At 38.1% G+C, this 21,603-nt stretch overlaps 1 long non-coding RNA gene across 1 annotated transcript in view; it reads right to left on the reverse strand.

Moving 5' to 3' along the window:
* Nucleotides 1-21,603, reverse strand: part of LOC132712625 (uncharacterized) — a 128,911-nt gene that overhangs the window by 21,349 nt on the left and 85,959 nt on the right. The window contains exon 2 of the long non-coding RNA XR_009623282.2: nt 3,459-3,600. This is a non-coding gene — a long non-coding RNA (uncharacterized LOC132712625). The remainder of the gene's footprint in view (nt 1-3,458; nt 3,601-21,603) is intronic.

Consider the following 21,603-nt stretch of genomic DNA (forward strand, 5'->3'; position numbering starts at 1 on the left):
ACACAGTTTAGTATTTCTTTACCTTTTAAAGCCTATTTTAGGATTTACATTACAATTGTTCTGAAACTCTTGTTTCAAAACAGTATGAAAATGTACTTCCCATTTTCAATAGTAGTGTCAGAATGGTTTTGGGTGCCACAAAAAAAGGGAAGCAACATAAATGCACTTGATTCCTTGTATTTCATCTCTTTTGTGAAAAAGAGTGGGGATAAAACTCTGGGTTTTGATTCAAAATAAATTGCAGTTTCTTTAGTTCAACTAAATCTGGGAAGCTGTGGTGTGTGCAAGTTAGTTAAAGCAAAATGTCAAACTCCGATTTGACTTCCATTTAATACAAGATGGTTTGGATTATAATTCATATGCAGAAGCAAATGACAAGGAAATTGTGTAATGGGAATTGTTTTCTGATTTTTGGCATTTATTTAGCTTTCTGAATGTTTGTCATTAAATTTTGACAAACAAGATCAACATATAAAACAAAGGCTGCATATCAAATAGAAGGATTTTTTTAAAAAAAATATGTTTGCCTTTTTTGGAGAATGCTATGTATTATAAGATCTGTTCTGAAGACATAGTATCCTTTTTAACTGTCAGGTATTTTGTCATATTATATTTTTGTCATTGTAGCTTCTCCAAAAAAGGTATACAGGATGTTTTCGTATTTGTATTATGTTTGAGACTAATTCAAAGAGTACATTAAAGATAAAAAAAATGTTTCAGAAAGAAGAATCTGTTTCTCTTTTAACAAAAGCATCACCAGTTTATTCCTGTATGTCACAAAACACTTAACACTTCCTGCTCTTCTTGAAAACATTTTGACATCTTTGTTTTTAACAGCCCTTTCATAGAAAAGGATGTTCATGCTTATGCAATGATGCATTTTTAAGCTTGTTTCATAACACCTTCTACATAGTTGACATATATATTACCAATTGTTAAAATCAATCTACAATTTTATTTTTTTATTTTATTTATTTTGATTTTTATACCGCCCTTCTCCAGCAGGACTCAGGGCAGTGAACAGCCGAGATAAAACAGAGCATTCAAAATTTAAAAAACAGTTTAAAAAGTAATTAAATAATTTCGGCCCACAATTTAAAACAACCCAATTAAAACCAATTTCAAATTAAAACCGAACGGATGGGATCAAGCCAGCCCGGCTAGATGAAATAAACGAGTTTTCAGGGCCCAACGAAAAGTCCGGAGGTCTGGTATCGTGTGTATCTCTGGGGGTAGGTCGTTCCAGAGGGTGGGTGCTGCCACAGAGAAGGCTCTCCCCCTGGCAGTCGCCAGCCAACCTTGTCTGGCGGACGGCACCCTGAGGAGGCCCTCTCTGTGCGAACATCCTGGCCGGTGGGAGGCTATTGGCAGCAGAAGGCGGTCTCGTAGATACCCTGGCCCTAAGCCATGGAGCGCTTTAAAGATGGTCACCAACACCTTGAAGCGCACCCGGAAGACCACCGGGAGCCAGTGCAGCTCGCTCAGGTGAGGTATCACATGGGAGCGCCCCGTCGTTCCCATAATCCCCTGTGCGGCCGCATTCTGGACCAGCTGAAGCATCCGGGTGCACCCCAAGGGGAGCCCCATGTAGAGAGCATTGCAGTAGTCCAGGCAGGAAGTGATGAATGCATGAGTGACCGTGCGTAGGGAGTCCTGATCCAGAAAGGGACGCAACTGGCATATCAGGCGAACCTGATAAAAAGCCCCCCGGCCACAGCCGTCATATGCTCTTCTAAAGACAGCTGTGCATCCAGGAGGACACCCAAGTTGTGAGCCCTCTCTGTGGGGGCCAGTGATTCACCCCCAATAACCAGCGATGGCACCAGCTGGCTATATCGGGACGCCGGAAGCCACAGCCACTCGGTCTTGGAAGGGTTGAGTCGGAGCCTGTTTCTCCCCATCCAGGCCCGCATGGCCTCCAGGCACCAGGACATCACTTCACGGGCATCGTTGGGGTGGCCTGGGGTGGAGATGTACAGCTCGGTGTCATCAGCGTACTGATGGAACTCCACCCCAAAGCCACGGATGATCTCACCCAGCAGCTTTACATAAATGTTGAACAGAAGGGGCGAGAGGACCGACCTTTGTGGTACCCCACAAACAAGGCACCTCGGGGTCGACCGCTGCCCCTCTGGTCAACACAGATTGTGACCGGTCAGAGACGTAGGAGGAGAACCACCGCAAAACGGTGCCCCCCACCTCCCACCCCCCCAATCGGCGTAACATGATACCATGGTCGATGGTATCAAAAGCCGCTGAGAGATCTAATAGGACCAGGATAGAGGAGCAACCCCTATCCCGAGCCCTCCAGAGATCATCCACCAATGCGACCAATGACTTTAAGAATATGAGAAAATACATTGCAGGGTATTTTTTTCATTTGCACACCTATAAATCGCTTATATTAAGCAATGTTTCCTCCTTGAGGAAGATGGGCCACACAGAAATGTGAAAAATAAATACATTTCAATTTCAATGTGAAAAAAAAAAGAGACTTTGGAAAAAGTGCAAAGAAGAGCAAATAAGATGATTAAAGGCCTGAAGACTAAAACATATGAAGAACGGGTGCAGGATTTGGGATTGGCTACTCTAGAGAAAAGAAGGTGTAAGAGGGGACATATTCCATATTTGAGAGGCTGCCACAAAGGGGAGGGTGTCAATTTATTTTGGCTTTTGACCTGCAATGGTCTTGTAAGTGATTTTTGCTTAAATATCAGTGAAATCCTTTGCATAATCTAGAATCATCATAACACAGAGTATTGGTCATGTGATCATTTTTAAATGCATGCTAGCAAACATTAGAACAATCGCATAGTAGATACAGGGGAAGCCAGAATCATTTGGGATAACATTTGATCCCAATCTTATTTAGGCTCATACTTTAGTTAGTCAATAGGGCTGCTGTGACTATTATAGACTTTATATTTGCTTTTCTCCACTGAATTTGTATGCAATAAAGGTATATGTATGCAACCATAACATATACCTTTATTCAACTTACAGCAGGCAACATTCCCACCCAAGTTGTGGAACAAGAAATAGGTCCTATACTTCTAAGTCTAATTTATTTGCTATAAAAGTACTTTCAGATGAATTCTGTTTTACCAAATTCATGTATTTTCCCTTCTTATTAGCTGTAAGTTAACAGTCAGTTTGGAATTGTTCATCAAGTCCCTTCCAACTCCATTTCATATTGCTGTATTTTTCCACACAATGGACAGGTATATGTTGTAACACTTTGTGCTTCAGGCTTGCTTTCATATTGTTGAAATTTGCTACACCGTATAAACCTTTATTCCTATTCCTATACAAGGAATCGTGTAACTGTTCCTGTTGTGATGGAGAAAATGAAGAATTATAAAGACTAACACCACAATTTAACGCTTCACAGAAAGAGTGTATACCATTCCTTCTCTGTGGACAAGCGCACTAATTAATATTTATTGCACCTGTCATACCTGTAGCCGTGGTCAATCCATTGCTGCAGCAGCTCAATGGAAGGCTGGGCACCGTCTCTCTCCTTGGCAGGCATGTTTAGGTCATCAACAAAGGCAAAAGCTCTTTTCCCTAGTGGAGTGCTATCAAGCCCTCTTCTTTCTCCTGCAAAATTAAACCATTAATTTTATTCACGCTAATTTTCACCCAGGCCTGGAACAGCAGGGAAAAAACAGAATGGAGAGAAAGATATATAAAAGGGAAACCTCTCTTTATAGAGAAACTGCCAGGCGTTACTGCTACAATTGGCTCTTCTGGAATCCATGACCTTTGATTTTTATCGGCTGTGCCTTAAAGGTCAAGGAAGCATAGGGAGAACATAGTTATAAATCCACATGGAGTTTAATCAAAGATGGCAAGCTATCCTGAAGTAAACAAGCTAATAAAACCATTCTAGTTTAAAATGCTTGTTAACAAAGTGTCAACAAAAGCATGCTGTCATTATGTGGATAGGAATTGAATTCATTAAGCAAGAAAAATAAAAATAAAGTGGCCGGGTTTGTCTCAAGCTAAGGACTATTTTCGTACCCTGATTTAAACCCTTTGCTTTAAACTAATGAATAATATTCTCCTCATGTTCTTTTTCTGTTTCCTCCAATTTGGTTTTTGTTTATCCTATCTATCAGTAACAACAGTTATAACAAGAACAACATCGACCCGTAGAAGTCTTATAGAAAGCTAGATTTTTCTCCATTGTTTATTCAAAGTATTGAGGGAGAAATGCCATCCTAGTTTTGCCAACTCTATGTATAGAGTTTATCTGTCTCTCTTTCCCTCTCTCCTTTCCTCCCTCTTCCTCCCTCCTTTCCCTCCATCCCAGGTCTTTATCAAAAAAATAAAGCATAAATCATAATCTATAATAAAAGCTCCAGGTTTTCATAATTCAATCATGACATCACAAACAATGGTCAGAATTTACATTGCAATGTTATGACACAGATTTCATTACTTGAATCCGCTTGTCCCTCCTGATGATGTCTATGTGTCTATCTCTACCAACAGATGGTTTGAGTTTCAGAGCTAACCGGATCAGTACTTTAATGAAGATATTAAAAATATTTTTAAAAGAATATAGACAATATCATAACAGAAATAGGACAAAGTTTTAAAAAATTACATAAGAAGTCTTACCAGTCCTCACAGATTTTGCTTTTAGAAATCCTGTAATTTAGGTGACCTGTTAAAATCAGCTCAGGAAGTGTCGGTACTATACAGTAAACTGTTGCAAAAGTGCAATGCTATTATAATGTAGTAAGTTAAATGTATGGATTAATTTCCAAGTATCAGTAACACTTGGACAGTGCAGCATATACTGAATGTTTATTTTTGCATTAAAGACATAGAAACATATTTAGCTTTCATCAGTACAAGCCAGTACCCTGAAGAGAAAATTATTTGCAATATAGGGAAGACAAATATTATTCACATTGTTGTATTCTATCAGATCTGAATTCTCATGTGTTAATTTAATAAGGAAAAGACTATAGCACTAGCAATAGCACTTAGACTTAAATACCACTTCATAGTGCTTTACAGCCCTCTCTAAACAGTTTATAGAGTCAGCATATTGCCCCCAACAATCTGGGTCCTCATTTTACCAATCTCGGAAGGATGGAAGGCTGAGTCAACCTTGAGCTTGGTGAGATTCGATCTGCTGAACTGCTGGCAGCAGAAGTAGCCTGCAGTACTGTACTCTAACCATTGCGCCACCGCGTCTCTTATATAATGTAAGAAAGCAAGAAGATATAAACTTGGAAGATACTGTAATAAAAATTTAACAACAATGAATGGATTTGATAAAATATGCTTACACACATATAAGGTTATGCATAATAGAGCTTTGTTCCCTAAACTGTAGAGCTTCTTTATCAGCTGACAAAATCCTTCCTTTTTACCTAAAATAAATAATGTTATTAATATATTTTCAAATAGACATACATAAAATAATATAAAATAAGAATTAAATTTCATCACACACAAAATGAAAGTGGTAAAAATTACAAAACATGTCAATACATAAAAGAACAACCATCATCTTTTTGTCTGTAAATAAAACTATATCCCAAACTCACCTGATTTTGCAAATATTTAAAGGAAAACTATGCTCTCAATGCTGACCAAAAAGTTTTTCCAAAAGAAGAGATAATATAACATTTTTCTAGTTAACCAAATATACAATTTCCTCAAAAAGTGCTAAATTATAGATCTCGGATATCTAGATCTTTATGCCTAAAATTCCTAAGGTTTATCATATGGAAAAAAAATCTTTATTTTGAATATATTAAATTGCAATTGTAATTTAATTCAGTGCAATGTACTGTACAGGTCTTTAAAAACCAGGATTTTCTGGGTAATTTTGTCATTTCTTTAACATTACTTCAAAAGGAAGAACATGACCGCACCAGTGGTGGGTTCCTCCTGGTTCGGTCCGGTTCGGGAGAGCCGGTAGCGGTGACGATATGACGTCACTGAACCGGTTCTCCCCCCCGCCCCCCTACCCCCCACCCACCCACATTATTCTTACCTTTTATTTGGTCCCACCCCCAATCTATTGCTGCCTCCTGAGTCCCAGCTGATGACTAGAGGGAAAAAAACTGTTTAAACTCTTGCCGCGGGGCTTCAAAGGGCCGTCCTACAGCTGATCAGTGTTAAAAGCACACAAATGAGTCGGGTCGTAAGTGCGAGGACTGGTCGTAAGTACGAGGACCTTCCAGAAATGACTCTGACCAGCTAGCCATGCCCACCTAGTCACATGACCTCCAAGCCACACCCACAAAATAAGCCACGCCCACAGAACTGGTAGTAAAAAAATTTAGAACCCACCCCTGGACCACACCATATAAGTTATGTGCCCTCAACTTTCTTGTAACACCAACACAAATAAGCATTAATCCATCCTTTATGAAACAGAGAGAGTGTAGAGATATCAATCAATCTATCAATCAATTATTCAACCAACCAACCTGTTGCAATATTTTCAGGATCAGACTCAATAATAATAATAAGAGTTAGAGGTTTAAATATATTTCTCTTTAATTATAATAGGCATTCTATATTCACTGAATATTCACAGATAGAAGCAAAGAAAATGGTGAAGGTGGTTCCTTATATATACAAAGGGTGGAGCCAAGAGTGGGAGTGGTGAATTATGAATACATTAAGAGTCAAAGAATAAGTTAACCCCTGATATCCCATATATACATTATTTACACATTAGGGAATAAGGCATTTACATCTGACAAATCCCCCTCTAAATGCCGGTTCGCTATACAACACCAATTACATTCAGATTCAGGACAATATAAGACATACAATTTGGAAGTTAAGTATTTGTGCTGTTTAGAAGGTAAGGGCTTCGTCAATATGTCAGCTAATTGTTCAGAGGTATCACAATGCACTGCTTTGATAAATCCATCTTGAGACAATTGTCTCACATGCTTAAATTTTATATCTATATGCCTGGATCTTTGTCCAATGGCATCGGATCTAGATATTTCAATGGCTGCTTTATTGTCTTCATGCATAACAAAAGGCAAAGCAGGTTTTTTCCAAACATCTGAAATTAAATCATTAAACCATACAAGGTTATTTGCAGCTTTGGATAAACAAACATATTCCGCTTCTGTGGTTGAAGTGGCTACCAGTTCTTGTTTACCAGTGTACCAGTAAACTGGACAGTCATTTAACAGAAAAATATAACCAGAAGTACTTTTTCTGCATGATATATCTCCAGCCCAATCCGCATCTGCGTAACATGTAAGTTTTGGTTCTTTATTATCACTAGGTTCTAATACTAGGCAAAAGTCTAATGTACTTTTCAGATATCTTAAAATTCTTTTGACAGCTTCCCAGTGATACATTGTTGGTTTGCTAACGTGCCTTGATAATAAATTGAGTGGTAATGCAATATCTGGTCTAGTCCAATTAGATATATAAAGAAGTGAACCTATGACTGATCTATAAAATGTATTATCCTTGAATTCAGGGGAAGATTCATCAGTATTTCTAAGGAAATCAGTTTGCATAGGAGTATCACAGGGTTTGGCATTGTTTAAATTGCATTTGTTTAGAAGTTCAATAATCTTATCTTTCTGAGTAAGTTTGAATCCCCTTCTAGTTTTGTTAATTTGTACACCAAGGTATTTGTTTACTTTACCTAGAGATTTCAACGAGAAATGTTCATTTAGCTTGTTTACAAAGATTTCTCTTCTCTCTTTGTGTTTTCCTATATATAAAATATCGTCTACATAAATCAATACAAATTCAATGTAATCATCACTCTTTTTGACAAAGAAACAGTTATCAGCAGTGGTAGCGTTGAAATCCATGGTCTTAAGTACTTTTACCAAGCAATCGTACCATCTTTTGCCAGATTGCTTTAATCCGTATAAACTCTTGTTCAATAGCCAAATTTCATTTTTATTAGTGTATTGACTGTGAGGTGCTCTTACATATATTTCCTTATCTAGTTTTGCGTGTAGATACGCAGTCTGTATGTCATATTGAAATACATCAAGATTGAGTGCGGATGCTACTACTAGAGCTGTTTTAACACTCTCTGTTCTTACTGTGGGGGAGTACGTGTCAGTATAGTCCTCCGGATATTTTTGTGCATAACCTTGTGCAACCAATCTAGCTTTGTATAGGGTATTGCCTCCTTCTAGGTTCTTAATTTTATAAATCCACCTGGTACCAATAATTGTTTTATCTTTAGGTGCAATCGCAGGTGTGAATACATTTAATCCTTGCAAACTTTCCATCTCTTTTTTCATAGCTAGTTCCCATTTTTCTTTTTCTTCACGAGGGAGTTTTAATACTTCCTCATATGTATTAGGTGTTATTTGTTCACCATCCATATGCATTATGTAATCTCTGTATTTATTTGGTATTTGATTTCTGTTGTTCCTAATAGCTCTTTCAGGTTTGCTATGGTAGTCATGCAAATATCTTGCTTCCTTTTTTGTTAATGTGTCTGTCTTTATTTTGTGTTGACTATTTGTCCATGTTTTGGTTTTGTTTTTATTTTTGTTGATATTTTGATTTTCTATTGTCCCTTCCTCACGAGATTTTGTATCTTTGCATTTATTTGGAAATATTTCATTAAGATGTAATTTAGACCAGTTGGCCTGTTCATGGAACACAGCTGTTCTGGAAACTATAAATTTGTTATTATTATCAATGAATCTGTACCCTTTGGTGCCAGTTTCATATCCCATAAATCTTAGTCTTCTGGATACGTTTTCTCCCTTTCTTCTCAACTGTTTAGGTATGTGTACGTCTGCAGTGACCCCAAATATGTGCATGTGTGCTAATTTTGGTTTCCTATTATACATCACCTCATATGGTGTCTTATTCACAATACTGGACCAGGTTCTATTTTGAGTGTAATTTGAATAATGTAAGGCTTCTGACTTACCAGCATCCTCTAATGTGCACCTAATCATGGTTTGTAATGTGGAATTCTTTCTCTCTGCAATCCCGTTCTGGAACGCAGAAAATGGACTAGACGTGTAATGTAGCATTCCTCTATCCTTTAACCATTGGGAGAATTCTTTAGACATGAATTCACATCCCCTATCTGTCATAATTTGTTTTATTCTGATATTATGTTGTGTTTCTATGCGTTTGTAAAATTCCTTAAATTTTTGAAAGGTTTCATCCTTGTGTTTTAATGTGTAAACAAAACCATAGCGACTGTAATTGTCTACTATTGTTAGGAAGTAACGTTTTCTATAAGTGATTGATGGAGTTAATGGGCCAACTAAGTCCATGTGTACTAAGTCAAAAATTTTGTTAGTTGATCTGGTGGATTTTTTTGGCCTGGGACTAGTTTTTAGTTTAGTAGATTTACATACTGAGCATTCCAAATAATTTTCACAATTTTTTATTTTGACACCTTCTGCGTGTTCAGTCATTTTTTGTACTACAGGAAAACTTGCATGTCCTAACTTCCTATGTAAGATGTGAGCACACTCGTCATGAATTGGTTTACCTATTTTTGGTTTCTTCTCATTGTGTGTATCTGTGTGATCATGAGATATTTTACATTCATCATTGTCACTGTTACTAATATTTTCATCATCTGCCTCAATACAATCTTCCATATTTGAATCAATGTTATGTAACCATCTTTCTTTTGTTATCAGATAGGGTAGGCCTCCTTTAATCATCACAGTGCCTACATTTGTTTTATTCTTCTCTAAAGTTGCTTTTCCCTTTGAGAAAACTATATTGATGTCAGAATCTCTGCTTAGTTTTATGGCACTTAGTATGTTATGAGGTATTTCTGGTATTAACAATACCCCCTCTATTTTTCCTAGACCAGGCAAGGTCACATTCCCTCTGCCTAATACTTGAACTTTTTCTTGATTAGCTACCTTTATTACAAACTTATCTTCTGTAAATGAAGACAATATATTTTTGTTATTAGTGGTGTGATTAGTTGCCCCAGAATCAATAAGCCAATTATTGTTCTCATTTTGTTGCGTTTTAGTGCTGTCTTGTTTATTTAGTCCATTCAGTGAACCAGATTTTCTCTCTTTTGAATTTTCTCTGCCCCCTCTACTTTCTCTGTAATTTGGTGGGCTTCTATATTTATGTCTAACTGTGGAAGACTGTCTATAATTGTATTTATTCCTATATTCTGACCTATGTCTTTCCTTTGAAATTTTGGGACAATCTCTTCTATTGTGTTCCCTGGACCCACAATTGTGGCATTTAAAAGTTTCATTATATTTTTCTTGGAAAGCTACCTTCCTAAAAGATTTGTGTTCTGTGTGATTGCTATAACGATTTTTTCTTGAATTGTCTTCTGCTATCAATTTGTTAGACAGACTTTCTATTGATAAATATCCTAGATTGATGGTGTCTAAGTGTGACATAAAACTATCCCATGATGAATCAAGTGAGTTGATAATAACACTTTTCATTGTTTGATCTGAAATCACTTCCCCCCTCAAATGCAGTTCAGCTCTTATTTTGTTTAAAGATATTAAATGCTCACTTATGGAAACCCCTGGTTTTACTCTGGAAGAAAAGAAGTCCTTAGACATTCTTGTGGTGGTAGCTACACTATCGCTGTGAAACAAATTAAACATGCATTGAATTATTTCTGAAACAGTTAGATTTGGTTTGATGCTATGATACATTGCAGGAGACACGCTAGATATTATTAAGAAAAATGCCTTATGGTGTAAACAATCTATTTTTAAAGTCCAAGGTCTTCTTGGGGGACTAGTGATAAAAAATAGTAAATTTTCTTTCATAAAGACAACCTGGAGCTGTTGATACCATTCTTGCAAATTAATGCCATCAACCCTAAGTTTTGGGAAGTCACTGGGTAAGTTTCCCACATTATTTTGTCCATTACTTACAACCTGAGGTAGTCCGTGGTCTCGCAAGTGTAGGAAATTGCAAAACGGCATGGGGATGCTCGCAACGAGTCTGCGCGGTTCTCTGGCCAGTTCAAGTCTTTCCGGACCGTCTACGTAGTTTCGCACATGCGCGTTGTTCATTTCTTCTTTGGCATCGTCGTGGAAGGTTCTCTCCATTGTAGCTCGCTCGCTCCGCTCCTCTTCAGACGAGTCGGTCTCTGGCTCGGTCTTAGGAGTTCTGATGGCGGCGACTGTTCTTCTCTTTCTTTTGGGTGCGTTGGCACTTGCTTCGGTCTGCGGTGTAGGGCGGAATCGACATGGCTCTCTGGGCTCGGGCGTCGTCGCTCTCGAAGTCAGGATGGGAGCGTGCAGGTCTTGAAGTATCGGCTTGTTCGCTTGCTTCTTCGTTGGCGCTTTGGAAATTTTTAATTTTGGCCCAAATGCAGCAAAAAGTGTCTTCATTGCTGACTTTACTTGGGATTTCGTTAAGTCATCTTCACTTTCTGATTCTGGCTCTTCCGAAGAGTTTGAATCCTCCTTTTCACTTTCGTTGTCTGATAACGTTTTTCGCGCCAGAAATTTTGAACTGAGCATTTTGATTGGCTCTGCTTCGCTCACTTTGGAGGCTTGTTGAAACCAAGATGGCTGCCATTCAAAATTTCGCGCGGGATCACATTTTTTCTTTTTCATAACGACTTTCTCTGTAGTCATATCACTCACAGTTTTTTGGTCTTTGGGTTTCTCTTTAGCGATGTTTTTCTCTCTCGCTGCTCCGCTGTTCTTCAGCATTTCTTGGAGGTTCGCGATGAGGCTTTCATCATTCTTCTGGCTTTTTAATAACTTCAATATCTCTGACCTGAGTTCGTTATTTTCTATTTCGATTTCCTCCTGGCCATCATTTTCATTTATTAATTCTTCTTCTTCAGTGGTGTATTCTCCGGATTCTCTCGAAATCGCGTTTGTGGATTCGTTGATTATTTCTTGTTCAGTTTCTATTTCTTTGCTGTAGGCCCTGGTGTTGGGCCTATCTTTCTTAGACATTTTTAGGTATTTATTGAGTCAATTAACCATCCTCTGCTACCAGCTTGTTGCAATATTTTCAGGATCAGACTCAATAATAATAATAAGAGTTAGAGGTTTAAATATATTTCTCTTTAATTATAATAGGCATTCTATATTCACTGAATATTCACAGATAGAAGCAAAGAAAATGGTGAAGGTGGTTCCTTATATATACAAAGGGTGGAGCCAAGAGTGGGAGTGGTGAATTATGAATACATTAAGAGTCAAAGAATAAGTTAACCCCTGATATCCCATATATACATTATTTACACATTAGGGAATAAGGCATTTACATCTGACACAACCAATCAATCAATCAGAATAGAGCTGGAAGGGAACTTGGAGGCCTTCTAGTCAGTTCCCTGCTTAAGCAGGAGATCCTATACCATTTCAGACAAGTTACTGTCCAGTCTCTCCTTAAAAACTTCCAGTGATGAAGCACCGACAACTTCTGAAGGCAAGTTGTTCCACTAGTTAATTGTCATCACTTTTAGGAAGTTTCTCTTTAATTCCAGGTTGCTTTTCTTCTTGATTAGTTTCCATCCATTGTTTCTTGTCCTGCTTTCTGGTGCTTTGGAAAATAAATTGACCCCGTCTTATTTGTGGCAGCCTCTCAAATGCTGAAATACTGCTATCATGTCCCCCAGGTTCTTCTTTTTTCTAAACTAGGCAAACCCAAATTCTGCAACTGTTCTTCATATGTTTTAGTCTCCAGGCCTTTAATCATCTTAGTTGCTCTTCTTTTCACTTTTTCTAAAGTCTTAACATCTTTTTTGTAATATGGTGACCAAAACTGGATGCAATATTCCAGGTGTGGTCTTACTAAGTCTTTATAAAGCAGTACTAATACTTCATGTGATTTTGATTCTGTGCCTCTGTTTATACAACCAAGGATTGTATTAGCTTTTTTTGGCTGCTGCCACACACTGCTGACTCATGTTTAAGTGATTGTCCACTAGGATTCCAAGGTTCCTGTTGTGTTTTACATGGACAAACACAGAGGCCAGGCTGCTATGAACACCAACTTTATTGATAACACTGAACGGAACAGGAACAGTCAAACCCGCGCGCAGTAAGCAAGAATGAAGAACTCGCCGCCTGACAGCTGCTTAAATAGCGAGCTGTCAGATAGCGTGAACCAATCTGCGAGCCAGCATTTCCCCCTACTTTAGTTGCTTGCGTCTGCACCAATCTGCGCCCACTGGCAACACAGCCAGCGCAAGGGAAGTCATAACTGTGAGGACTCAACACCCCTTCCCACCCAGATCGAGCATGCATAGTCAGCCAAATACGCCGGACGACGCCGGCACCGCCCAGATCGCCTTAGTTCAGGCATGGTCGCTGCCAGGGGTGGAGCCGGAACTTTGCTCCCTGGAGCTATGGGGGACCCTATGCCAGCCGGAGATGGAATACCAGCATCAGCATCAAACTCGGGGACCTCCGGTAAGCCATCCACCAAGAACGATTCGGTCGGGAACGGGTGGGTTGAGTAAGGCCGGCCTGGTTGCACTCCCGGGGCCGTGGGCATTGGTGAACTCAGTGGGTCCTGAACAGGTTGCGGGTCGGACACATTGGCTACTCATTGTCTCAGTTGGTTTACGTGTCGCCGCCATACTCGACCATCAGTAAGCTGGACCCTATAAGAATAGGCCCGGTTAATTGTATTATTTGCCCCGGGAGCCACCTTATGTCATGGTTGAAGTTCAGAGCGAAGACCAGATCACCCACAGCAAATGTTCTTGCTTGCAACCATTCCCCCGGAGGCGCCTCGTGGGTATAGTTAGGATGCAGGCGATCCAGGGTGATCCGGAGTCGCGTTCCTAAGAGGAGCTCGGCGGGGCTGTGCTTGGTGGTAGCAGTAGGAGTTGTGTTTTGAGCCAACAGGTATTGGTAGATTTTACCGTACCAATTTGAGGGCCCCAAATAGTGGACCTCACGGCCCTTTCTGCCAAACCATTAGCATCCAGATGGAAAGGAGCTGTTTGGGCATGGCGGATGCCCAGCTTAGCGAGAAACAACTGGAAGGGTGCAGACATGAACTGCGGGCCATTATCAGTAACTATGGTGTCCAGCAGACCATGGGTTGCGAACAAACCCTCTAGGACCCTCATTACAGCCTCCGTGGTGGTGGATGACATGAGTGCGAGGTCCACCCACTTCGAGTAGGCATCCACCGTGATTAGGAACGTGCAGCCGAGGAAGGGGCCCGCAAGATCCAGATGCACTCTAGCCCAGGGCTGACATCTCGGAAGCCCTGGCCTCATCCATGGCTATCGGGAGGGTTAGGTCAGACCAGGCTAACAGCCTCCACTGCAGTTTCAGATCCTGCACTCCGCAGACCAACTGGTCAAGGAGCATATCATCCAGCTCTCGGAATTCGCAGTGGAGGGCAGCCATTTGCAGAAAAGCCATATACTCGTTAACAGATTCCCCTGCCTTCTGAGACTTCTGATGAAACGCATGGCGCCGGGCTATTTTAGAGGGAGTGAAAGAATAGTGGTGTTTCAACTTCTCTAACAATGTCTCCCAGGGCACCATAAATACCAGCTGCAGGGCAGCCAGAGCCCTGGCTGTTCCAAAGATTTCTCGCCTACAGGAACTCAAGAAGTACCCTCTCTTCCTAGCGCTGGACAGATCGATCAGATTGTTTGCTTGTAAAAAACATTCGAACTGCTCCAGATAATCATCTCAGATCTCAGAGGCCGGCTCAAACAGCGTGAAAGTCGGAAGGGCGACTGCCATTGTCACTGCTGCTGGGAATGAGTCCGAGACTAACAGGCACCAATTGGCTTCGAGTGCCTCAGTTCAGTCGATGTTCTTAGGCAGCTGTCGCCTCAGGTGGATCCCACCTTCATCTCCAGATGTTGTGTTTTACGTGGACAAATACAGAGGCCAGGCTGCTAAGAACACCAACTTTATTGATAACACTGAATGGAACAGGAACAGTCAAACCCACGCGCAGTAAGCAACACAGCCAGTGCGAGGGAAGTCGTAACTGTGAGGACTCAACAGTTCCTCTCACAGTTACTGTTTTTGAGCCAGGTTTTACCAAATCTGTACTTGTACTTTTGTTTTTTTCTTGCCCAGGTATACAGCCTTGCTTTTCTCAACATTACATTTCATTTTGTTGGATAGGGCCCATTGTTCAAGTCTGTAAAGATCTTTTGGGATTGTGAGCTTGTGTTCTGAGGTTTTGGCTGTTCTTGCCAGCTAAGTGTCATCTGCAAATTTGATGAGTTCTTCTTCTATTTCTTCATCTAAGTAATTTATGAAGATATTGAAGAGTACTGGCCCTAAGACAGAACCTTGTGGTACTCCACTGCTTACTTCCCTCCATGTAGATGTAGTACCATTAAGGACTACTCGTTGAGTACAGCTTGTCAGCCAGCATCTGGTAGTGATGCTGTCTATCCACATTTTTCTTGCTGAACAAGAAATAGGTTGTGATCTACTTTGTCAAATGTCTTGCTGAAGTCTAAATACACTATGTCCACAGCATTTCTCTGGCCTACTAATTTAGTCACTTTGTCAAAGAATGAAATAAGATTGATTTGGCATGAGCTGTTTTTAATAAACCTGTATAGGCTACTAGTTATAACTTTATTTGTTTCTAGATGTTCACAGATCTGTTTTTTTAAAATTATTTTTTCCAGTATCTTCCCAGGTATTGATGTTAGGCTGATTGGTCTGTAGTTTCCTGGATCTGTTTTTGTTTTATTTTTTGAAGATAGGAACCACATCAGCTCTTTTCCAATCCTCTGGTAGTTCCCCAGTGCTTCAACATTTTTTAAAGATATGACATAATGATTCTGAGATAACATCTGCTAGCTCCTTCAGAACTCTGGGATCATCAGGTCCCAGTGATTTATATTCATCAAGGTCAGACAGGTATTCTCTTACTGTTTTCTTGCTTATTTTAATTTTTATTTCTAGTTTGTCTTTTATGTCTTTTTCTGTGAAGACTGATGTAAATAATAAGTTAAGCAGCTCTGCTTTCTCTCTATTGCCTGTTACTTCCTTGTCATGTTCTCTCTTTAAGGGGCCAACTGTTTCTTTGACTTTTTTCTTATTAGTTATATGTTGAAAAATAATATTTTCAATAATATTTATATTATTTATAAATTTATATTATTTATAGATATTTACAATTTATATATGAAAAATAATAAATCACAGGTATTCTTCAAAATTTGAATCCATTGGTTGAAAAGAACCAGAGTTCACAATTTTTGTATTATATTTTATAGATATTTTAAATTAAGGTGACCAGATTTTAACATTGGTAAAGAGGAACATTGTGGGCATGGCTTATTTTATGGGCGTGGCTAGCTGGTCATGTGACTGGGTGGGCGTGGCTAGCTGGTCATGTGACCGGGTGGCCATGGCTATGTGTATAGGGTAAGGTGAACAGATTTTAACATTGGTAAGAAGGACACCATTGTGGGCGTGGCTTATTGTGTGGGCGTGGCTTAGAGGCCATGTGACTGGGCGGGCGTGGCTAGCTGGTCATGTGACTGGGTGGCCATGGCTATGTGTATAGGGACTACTCAGAGGGCTGAAAAGTCATTTCTGACAGGTCCTCACACTTTTGACTGGTCCTCACACTTATGACCATCCTCACATTTATGCCCATGCAGCATTCTTAACAACCATGTCACTCATTTCACAACTGCTTCTCTTCACCATGATGACAAGATAGGGCAAAAATGTAAAATGTGAGGACAGTCGTAAGTTCGAGGACTGGTCAAAAGTGTGAGGACCAGTCAAAAATAACTTTTTCAGCCCTCTGAGTAGTCCATATGCATTAAAGGATACAGCAATAGAGAGGGATGAAGGAATGGAAATTAGAGTAGGAGTGAGGGTAAGAGAGGGAGGAAGAGAGGAGGAGAAGGAGAAAGGAAGAGGAAGTAGGGAGGAGAAAAAGAGGGTGGGGGGAAGAGAAAGTAAGAAGGAAAGAAAAGAGAGAGGTGGTAGGTTTGAGGAGAAAGATTGCTGTACAATAAAAAAGATGAAAGGGAAGAAAGCCAACCCCAAGCAAATATAAAGATATTAAGATAAAGAATGAATTGTTAAACTTTAAAGAATAAAAGAGAACAAATATGAATAAATAGCAATAATTAGAAACACATATACAAACATACAATGTATTTTCTTTGAACAGAATATCTGGCTGGTTCACAAATTTAAACAGTGTTTAGTCATTTCAATTAAATTTACAATTTCTATATTTCCTTTTTGCCATATTTATTCATCTATTTTTTTAAAAAAAACAATATTACCCTTCATCTTCATCTCTAATCTTAATCAAATTCAATTTTTCCCTTCTATTCTATATTATACCCCTTCCCATTGTCATCTATTTTTATATCCATCCTCACATTGTTTAATTATGTAATTATGTAATACAGTTGTTTAATACAAATTCAACATTTTAATAGAAATCAATTAGTTATAAAACTATTTTTTTGTATATTAATCAATATGAACATGAATATTCCAATTATTTCCATGCAATCCAATTTCTTACAAATCAATTAATTATATTTACCAATAATAATAAACCAAATAATTTCTCCCATATATTCCTCTGAACCACAACTTAACCATTTCTGCTTTCAACACAATATACAATTAATAATATCTCAATTATTACAATTCCCTAGTTAAATACAGCTTTTTTTTCTTTTGTGTTTTAAAATCTTGAACTCTCCTCCTAAATTTCCCATTGTTTGCAGTTTTTCACCTACCTTTTTTGGGGAGGAAAAATAAAAATAAAAATAAATCTCTCTGCCTCATTTTGTCACGTTGCACCAAAGATCCTGGTTTCGGTTTCGTTTCTGCAGCTTAGCTAGGGGAAAAAAAAACTGCTTCACGAACTCTTTACACTGATTGCCTGTAGGGCGGCCCTTTGAAGTCCCGGGCAAGAGTTTAAACAGTTTTTTCTTCTTCTAGCCATCAGCTGGGGCTCAAGAGGCAGCGGGACTGAGGAGGCAGAATGAAAAATCGGGACTTTTTTGAAACGCCGCGGGACGCGGGACAAATTGCTAAAAATCGGGACTGTCCCGCCAAAAGCGGGACGTCTGGTCACCTTATTTTAAATTGTTCTTTTAGCTTTTAACAGAAGCTAAAAGTAGGTTTAGTTTCTGAGATTAAATTCTTCAGGATAAGTAACATACCAGGTGTTTTAAAAGATGCTAAAGCAGTAAGTGTAAACTGAGCTGTCAAAGCATGTTTAAACAGGATATATCTCAATTTTTGTGTTGATGGTAAAAAAAAATTCTGTTTGCAGTTGCTGAAAAGACTAAAAGTAATAATTAAATAATCATTAATTCACTGTACTTATGTCCTTTTGTTCCCATTATTTTCACTAAAACATCTTACCACTTATTTTTAAGAGTACAACTATGCCAGTGAGTTAAGTATTCAAAAGGTTCTTTATCAAAAGTATCCTATCACCTAATAGGGCCCAAATACTATTGGCAGAGTTGGAGGTGCTAAATTATTCCCAATAAACTAATATGCCTGGTGATATTAGGGAAATATGAAAGGTTAAAACTCCCAAGTATCATAAACAAATGTAACTTAGGAAGGGAAATTCTAGATGTTTTTTACCTTCCCAATTAAATTTTCTCAAAAGCCTATCAATATGATTAAATTGGGATAGAGGCATTTAGGAATAAACATAGGTATCACTCTTAAAACATATAAGTCTAGGAATTATATTCATTTTAATTACATTTATTTTACCTGACCAAATTAAGGGTATTCTATACCATCTATCAAAATCTAATGTAATTTGTCTCAGCACTATTTGGACATATTAATTTGGACAAATGTTAAAATGTATTTAGGAATTCAGTTTAAATCCACTAAATATTTAATAACATTAGTAGAATTCATAAATCTGTCATTGACACATGGTTCCATATGACTAAACTTTACTTATTAGAGCTGGTAATAAAGAAGTACAATTACTAAGTATAATCAACATATCACTGACATAAGGAAAAACCTTGTGTTCAAAAGAACCAGTCTTTATCTCACTTATATCTGAAGCTATTCTAATTTGTATCACTGCTGGTTCTAAGACGAAATTAAAAAGTAAAGGAGATAATGGATATCATGCAATTTGTAATAATTCTAACAATAGTTGATGCTTAATATATTGATCTCTATCTAATATGGATATTGGGAATCCATATCTAATCATGACCTGTTTCTAAAAATTAATATGAATTGTATCAAAGACTTTTTAAACATTTAACTATATTAACACTGTGAATTATTTTGCATTATTGTTAACAAAGCTTGTATAAATTGTGGAAAGCTAGATTGAGTTGAGTGAAAAAACTTTGTCACTATGTGACAAAACTTTATTGTAATCTTATAGCTAAAGATTAGAGTAGCAGTTAAGAATTTAGTGTCTATATAAATTAATGACATAGGTTTATAACTAGCATATTGACTGGGATCTTTCCCTGGTTTTAAAATCTGGTTATAGGTTTCGTAAAATGAATCTGGTAGTGTTCTGATTTTAACTGCTATATTTAAAAGATCCTATAAAAACAGATGCACAAGATCTTTGAACTCCTTATATCATTCTACAGGAAATGCATCTGGGCCATTTCCCATCAGCTGAAATAACTCATAAATATTACATTGCGGTCCTTCCTAAAATCTAAACAGCTGTGTTCTGAAGATGTTGACAGCATAACTTACAGAATAGTATTTTTCTTATGTTTATAAGAACTGAAATACAATCTATTGCCCAAATAATGGATAGATCGAGGCATCCATTGTGGGAACATATCTAATGAGACTTCTGGATTAGCAATAAAATAAAAAATCAGTTCACAATGATTTCAGTAATTATTTAGCCTTCATATACCTTAGAACCACAACTCATCAGTTCAATTGCTTGTCTCTTTCTTTATTAGGGGAAAAAATCATTTCTTTTTAAAAGATGTACAATTTTTGTAGCAGATGAATGTCTGCTTGAGGTAACAAGGTGGGAGCTACACACATGATGTGTGTTGATGTAATCATAGTAATACTGTTCCTTAATGGTATCAGACATTAGGATACAAGCAGGGGTGGGTTCTAAATTTTTTTACTACCAGTTCTGTGGGCGTGGCTTATTTTGTGGGTGTGGTTTGATGGTCATGTGACAATTCTTTAGGATTTAGCAGAGGTACTGGTCTACTAGGCTTTTAACTACTTGCAGAGCTGTACCTGTCTACCCATTTGTTCTTTGAGCTTTTCGATCTACCCCGAGCTACTGGCTCGGCCGAACCGGGAGGAACCCACCAGTGGATACAAGTACATAGTTGTGGCCTCACCTAGTAAGGTGAAATCACAATGAATTGCACAGCTAACTTGGTTGATCATCATCTCCGTAATGCAATTATTTAACTAGCCAGCAATATTAGTATATGGGTTAAAGGCACTCATTTTGGTGACCTAAGAGTCTGTCCCCCTATCAGTTTAAGCAAGTATGTATATTAGCCTGCCTCCCCATTGTTTAACATCTACATTAATGATATTGTTGTAGTTCAGATCTCCATCCTCCATCCCTCTCTCATTATCGAATCACAGCACTTTTTCATAAGGATGATGCAGCTTTTATTCAGTTTTATTTTTTCTAGAAGACGCTCTGATAATGCATCAAGCTAGACAGTTAATGGTAAACTCACCGAAAAAGTGAAATTCTTCAAATTACTAGCTATTCATTTCTGATCTTCTATTAAGACATCTGATCGTAAATTAAGAGAATTACATATGAAAGCTCAAAAATACCTCTAGCATTCAACACATTTGCTAGTTGGTGGGTGAACAACCTTATCCCTGCAGCAATGAAATTATTAAAAGACGGAATCCTTAGCATTATGCTATATGGAACTCATCTGCATTTACAAAAGCTTTTCAGTTCTTCAATGAAGAAAATAAAATCTTAAATCAGTAGCACATTTTTTACCTGACCTCTAATGACATCACCAGATTAGAGATAGTTGCCACTCATTTGAGGACTCATTATGTGACCAGACCCAATTTTATGACCAATTTTATTGCAATTAAGTGAATCACCATGATGGCTAAGCAAATCACGTGGTCATTAAGGGACTCCAGCTTCTTCGATTTTGCTTGTTAAAAGGTGACGAGGAAAGTTGCAAATTATAATCAGATGACTGCAAGGCACTGCAATTATTGTAAATCTTTGTCATTTGCCAATGACCTAAGGTTTAAATTCTTTCCTCAGATTTATTTTATTCAGTACTGGGTGTAGAAAAGGACATTAACATCATTAAAAACTTTGCGTATCAAAAATGGTACTTTTTTCTTCTTATTGATGTATTCCTGCAGCTATTAAAAATCTGTTGTTGTCCTTATTATTTCCCCTGACAATATAAACCCTTTGATCCATACGTATTATATTTGGAAAATGCTTTTTTAAATGTTCAGCTAATAGTGTAATAAAAAAATTGTAATCAACATTCAATTGATTTAAATGATTTTGGTTTCTTCTTGATAAATCAAAGTTACTGTATGTAGGCCTCTTCCAGGTTTGTAGTATTCATTTTTATCTAAAATTCTTTCTTTCTTTTGGTGGTTTTAGAAGTTCATTTTGCGATTCTTAATAATATTGAGCTTTAAGCCCATCTGGACAGGGCACCAT

Source organism: Pantherophis guttatus, chromosome 7 (genome assembly GCF_059756535.1).
Source record: "Pantherophis guttatus breed Tessera chromosome 7, ASM5975653v1, whole genome shotgun sequence".
In the NCBI taxonomy this organism is placed as follows: Eukaryota; Metazoa; Chordata; class Lepidosauria; order Squamata; family Colubridae; genus Pantherophis; species Pantherophis guttatus.